This window comes from Choloepus didactylus, chromosome 5, assembly GCF_015220235.1.
Source record: "Choloepus didactylus isolate mChoDid1 chromosome 5, mChoDid1.pri, whole genome shotgun sequence".
In the NCBI taxonomy this organism is placed as follows: domain Eukaryota; kingdom Metazoa; phylum Chordata; class Mammalia; order Pilosa; family Megalonychidae; genus Choloepus; species Choloepus didactylus.
In genome coordinates, this window is record NC_051311.1 from 95,476,298 (window position 1) to 95,482,570 (window position 6,273).

Below are 6,273 nucleotides of genomic sequence, written 5' to 3' on the forward strand. Positions count from 1 at the left end.
AAATCTCAAAGACGAACAGATTCCTGCAAAAACTAAACTGCAAAGAAAATACAAGAGATGAGATTTTAAAATAGGCACTGGACTTAGTGAAAAGATCACGGTTAGATTACTGCATAATGTTTAGCAGAAAGAAAATGGTTGTTTGACAAATGTTTCAGTTTTTGACTTTTAAAACCTCGAATTTATATATGTGCAAACTAAGGTAATCTGAAAAATGTACTGTTGTCCAATCAAATTGCAACACTGTTAATATTAATACCCTTGAAGGTTTACATTTAAGCAAAAACTACATAGAATCAACTTTGTAAACAATTAGGTTTATTTTCTTTTTTCTCAGAGGGAGCATTTGAAATGTGTTATTTAAGCTCAATGTCATTAAAATATATTTCTTCAGCTGTGTGAAGGGTTGTAAAGGAGTGGGAGAAGGAGTGGAGTGTGACCAAACTATGACAAAGAGGTTAGGAAAAACATTTCAGGAACAAAGAGAACTAATTAACTCAAACATATGGTTCATCTCACTCTGGTAAGAGCTAATTGCCTTTTATGCACTCCAACTGTTGAAAGTACTATGCTGTGGCTATTCATGTGAAAGTAAATAGAAAAACTATTAGAAAGTATTGAAATTCATAATGCATGCTATTTTTTTTTTACATGATAAAAATCCTTTCCTTCTAACTATAATAATGTTCCAGGATATTAAAATTTCTGGTTAACTTGAAATTTTTTTTTTAAATCTTCCTAAGGTATATTAATCTTTATTTTGTCCTAATAAAAAACAATATGACAAATATAAAACATATAATATATGCTAAAGATCACTGGGGTTCTTTTAGTGTTTTAGAATTACCAGTAGTTAAAAAATGTTATTGTTTAATCCTGTAGAGACTGATATAAAATGTGCAGAAAAATATAATGAATCTCTACTAATCCCTGGGCATCCCTATAAGTGTATTATGTTGTATATTTTTGTGAACTGCCTCTTTCTCTTAAATGTATACTTTAGAGCATAAGGAAAAGAAGATAGTTACTTGAGTTTTACTGAGATCCACCTATCTAGATAATCTCTACCTAACACAAAATATTTCAAATCTGAAATAATTCTTTTGAAGTAAAATTTTAAGAAGCAGTTTTTAAAAATCATTTTTATTCTTTCCCAAACCACATATTTAGTTTTCTAGTGATAGTTACTAGACATCATTATTGCTAATAATAATTCTAAATACATGTCTCTCTTGCTATTGTCCTAACTAGTCCTGGTAGCAAATGAAGGGAAATCTACTTCCTATTCTCAAAAAAGGTGAATTTCAGCCTTATGTTTCTTCCAGAGCTTCCCTTCTCCATAATCTTCTCAAAAGTGTGACTCAAACCTTATCTAATTGAACAGTGGTTCTCAGACTTCAGTGTGCATCCAAATCACCTGGGAGGTTTCTTATAATACAGATTTCTGGATGCCATCCTAGAGTTTCTGACCCACTGGGTCTAGGTTAGGACGTGATCATTTGCATTTTAACATGTCCCCAGGTGACACTGATGCTCCTTGTCCAGGGACTACACTTTGAGAAAACTTTCCCTGATTAACTCTAATCAGGACCATCTTCTAAGAGTTCTCAGCGTTAATGTCTAAGTGTAGTATACATTTTAACATTCAATGATAGATATTTCAATTTTCTCTAATCTTATTTAATTTGTAAACTCGGTGAGGATAAGAAGGTATTTCTATTTCTTTCAAATTTTCCAGGGTATTAGATACTCTGTCTCTCATATATACCTGACATTTAATTTGTGAGCAGATGTGATAGAAATATGAGAAATATACAAGAGTACTTTGAATTCATTATGTACTTATGTGTATACTACACTATTTGGAAGAGTTATTTTTATGTTATATTTTTGTATTTTGAATATAAATCACAACTAAAATAAGTTAATTCAAGAAAGATATCTTAGAGTAAAAATCTCAGAAGTTCAAATCTGCTCCTGATTCTACCAATAGCTAGCTTTTTGACTTTGACCAAATAATAGGCTTCCTTTGGGTCTGTTTCTTTGTATAGTAGGGTTTATTGGATTAAATGTGGTCTAAACCTGGGGCTAGGTTTGAAATTTATGATAATACCTTTTTTTAACCCAAATTATTATTTTAGAGACCGATGATACTTTCATGTTCTCTGAAACCCATAATGTTTTACTTACAATAGGAAGTGAAATTTTAAAGCACTGTCTTTAACAATTAGCCACTTGTGCCATCACAAAATAAGATAGAATGGAAAATACCAGGGATGTGACACTTTTGAGGTAGAACTTATGCATTCCTACGTAAACCAGCAGATAAAAAAGGCAAAGATTCCTCATGTAGGGTGCTATGGGCTGTCTAATTATAACAGGTTTATTGTGGATTTTCAATGTACTTGATACAGAATTCGAGAATCTGTATTGTAAGCCTCCACTATGTATGAACTATTTCACATTATAAAAATATAAAATATCCATAAAGAGTAATTTATAGTTTAAATAATTTTTTCATGTTTAGAGAAAGAATAGAATGTTCTATCCTTAGATTAAATTTTAACATAAACCACAATGTATAGTTTGTTCCATAGAATTAAAGAATATACACCCCTGCTTATTTTGTTTGTTTTACCGACTTAATAAATAAGGATTAGATTATGCTTTGAAGAGGTATTTCTATCTAACAAAATAGTTTCAGTTTATTTTATTTGCCTTCATAACATTATAGCCCATGACATTTAATAAATATCATAAATTAGTGTAAAATGTATCAGCCCACACTCCTTTTTAAGCGTCTCACTTGTCTGTCAAGGTATGCTGCGAGAAAAATCTACTGATACTAAAATTCTTTCAGGGTCCCCGCTGCCAATATGAAGCGGCCAAGTGAGTACGATAGGGTGCGGGAGGAGGGGGAGAGGACCCCTCTCTGGTGGCCGCCGGGCCCACCATTCTCCCCCGGCTTGTTCTCTGCAGTGGAAGCAGGTAGGTCGGCTCCCCATCCCGTGTGGAACCAGGAGTTGGTGGTCCCTACAACCACGCTGCCGACCTGTGGACCTGTTGTGCAGAAGGCAGGCTGGGTCCCGGGGATGGAAAACGCCAGGTCAGAGTCTCGTGAGCAGCGTTATGAGCGAGGTTTCCCGCCCAGCCTTTTCTCTACTGCCGCCGCATGCACACCGGCCAGGAGTGGTGTAAAATCCAAAAAAAAAAAAAGTACAGGAGCATTATAAGAAATTGAGGAAGGAGGCCAAAAAATGGGGTCATAAGAAGCCTAGGAAAGACCGGGGAGTTCCAAATAGTGCTCCCTTCAAGGAGGTTCTTCTTCGGGAAGCTGGGCTAAGGAAGCAGTGACTTGAAAAACTAAAACAGCAGCAGAAACTTGACAGAGGAACTAGAAAGAAAAAGAAATACGTGAAGCTGACCCTGATGTTAAGCCATCTAATGGGGGACCTGTGAAGGAGGAATTTGGGCAACACAAAGCTAAGAACAAAGCCAAGAGGGGCTAACAGAATCCGAAGAAGGTATATTGTCAGGAACTTTAAAAGGTATCTTGGCCTAGGTGATTGAGACCACAGGTGCTGTGCTAGAGGTGTTGGATGCCAGAGATCCTCTTGGTTATGGTGTCCACAGGTAGAAGAGTCCTTTGTCCAGGGTGGGCAGAAAAAGCCGGTAGTTGTATTAAATAATCAGATCTGGTGCCAAAGGAGAATATGGAGAGCTGGCTAAGTGGTTTTGAGAAAGAAATGTGAATAGCAGTGTTCAGAGCCTCAAGAAACCTGAAGGACAAAGGGAAGATAATCAAGGTGAAGGAGAAAACTGCTCCATTCAAAAGAGAAGTCTGCTTTGGGAAAAGAGGGCCTTTGGAAGCTTCTTCAAGATTTTCAGGAGACTTAATGGCAAAGCCATTCAGGTTAGAGTAATTGGTTTCCCTAATGTGGGAAAAAAACATCACAATGGCTTAAAACAAGAATGGACATGCAATGCTGGTGTATCCATGGGGTTTACAAACAGCATGCAGGTTGTCTCCCTGGACAAACAGATCACAATCATAGACAGCCCCAGCTTGATCTTGTCTCCACTTAACTTTGCCACTGCACTTACTCTGAGAATCCTGAAAGAATCAAAGTATTAAAACCTATGGGGCCTGCCAGTGCCGTCCTGTCCCAGGCTGACACTCAACAGATATATTGAAATGCACTGCTGCAGACTATAAGAATCCTCTGGATTTTTTTTTTTTTTTTTTTTTTTTTTTTTTTTTTTTTTTTTTACTTTGCTTGTTTAGAGAAAAAGACTGCATCTTCAAGGTAGAACCCATTTGTGGAAGGTGCTGCCAAACTACTATGGTCTAAATGGATAGGAGCCACTTGAGGCTTCTGTTGCCAGTTCCCTATATCCTGGACTCCTTCCCCACATTTTAATGAAAGTATTGTAGCAAACATGAAATGGGGCTTTAATGTGGAAGAATGTGAACAATGCACACAGCATATATGCTGTTGGGGGCCCTCCTTTAGCCAGTAGCATCTTTTCTCATTCTTCAGGTCTGACAAATGGAATAATAGAAGGAAAGGACATACCTGAGGAATTGCCAAAACAGAGAGGAAGCAGGAGGAGTGGAACATTGACAGCGACTAGGAAAGTGTTGATGGTGAAGAAGCTGATGAAAAGAGCACAGACGTTCCATCCAGAAGAGATTTGGAGGCACTGCCTGAGGAATCTAAAGCAGGTGAAAAGTTTTGCAATAAAAAAGCAAGGTCTTTTGTGTTGAGTAAAATGACCTAAAGGAGGATGATTTTATGACTTCAGAACAGAGTATGTATAACAGAACCTAGTCTTTTATAAGTTTTCTTAACATTTTGAGCAAACTGCTACACTGCCCTATTATGTATAATTTACCAATGTCATTCCATGACATAAGATGTGTAAATTTTGTGAATATGTATCATATGCGATACTCATTAAAAGAATCAGGCAATTAAAATTATTTTAGGACAGTTCAGAATAATTTTAGTTTACATTAACAAAGTAGGAGTAAGCTAGGACCTAAGACTGTTTCAGAATTTAAAATTTTTATATTGATAGTTGTAATGTCTGTGGACCATAGGCTCATTTTTCCGTGATCAACAGAGTAGCAGCATTCACAAAAGCAAATAAACAAAATGTCCACACACCAATTTTGTCTACTCCACACACCAGTTTTGTCTACTCTACACATTGGCTACATTCCTCAACTAATGAAGAGGAGTCAGTGAGATTCATTACAAAATCACGAGGAGTGTAGAAACAAGAAGCGTTTCACTACTCTGCTGCTTTAATTTCATTTGACTTGAGAATCATTAGTCTGTAGTTTCTGAAAGACACTGCAGAGTGTTCAACAGAAAAATGCAGGAGCAGATGGTTTTGCAGAATGGGGTAGTACATGGCCTCTGTCTTTTCCTAATTGTGTACACTTGAGAAGGTTTCTTAATTTTTCTGTCTCCTTTCTTTCATCTGGAAAGTGGAAACATTTTTTTCATAACTACTACATAAGACAACTTTTAAGCATAACTTCTTGACCCCACTTCTCCAATGAGGCAGCATCTGCCACCCCAGTACTGTGCCACATAGCATTTTGGTGCAAAGCCCTCCTATTGCTTTTTATTATATTAAAATATAATAAATATGTGTTTCCTACCATCCAGATGCTAAACATTTTTTTTTCAAAAAGGCTTAAGAATTGAGTCCATGTTTAATTCTTCATAACCTAATACTCAGCCCCCAGCACTTAGAAAATGACTACATAGTATGATTTAAATATTTACTTAATAAGTAAAATAATTCATGATGATAAAAATTAGTGGTTTTTATTAATTTGTGGTAGAAGTAGCTTTGATTTTTAGCATCCAGTAAAGTTTCAATGGAAAGTCCATTGGCGTGGTCAGTGTGGTGTAACAGCTGAATCAGGAGCATATGTTAAAAGGGAATGAGCTTCCCATGTGGGTAAAATAATCTTGAATGAATGTATACAGTAAACTAGGTATGACATGACTTTTGTCCTCCCTGAAATATCATTATAGCACTTAGTGTAATCTCATTTCCATATTTAGTAACATCATTGTGTGACTTGGCCTGGAAGAATTTAATTTTAAAATGTCTAAAGTATGCTTATGGGGAAAATTTTGGAAAAATCTACATTGCCAACTAAGCTTTTCTTCTGTGCTCTAAATTGATACAGGGAAACATTTATTTATGTTTCCCGAAAGTGAAAGTACTCAGAATGGCAAATTAGCCACA

At 36.1% G+C, this 6,273-nt stretch overlaps 1 pseudogene; it reads left to right on the forward strand.

The window, feature by feature from the left end:
• The first annotated feature begins 2,876 nt into the window (after positions 1-2,876).
• On the forward strand, positions 2,877-4,782 carry LOC119535383 (annotated as a pseudogene).
• The last annotated feature ends 1,491 nt before the right edge of the window (positions 4,783-6,273 follow it).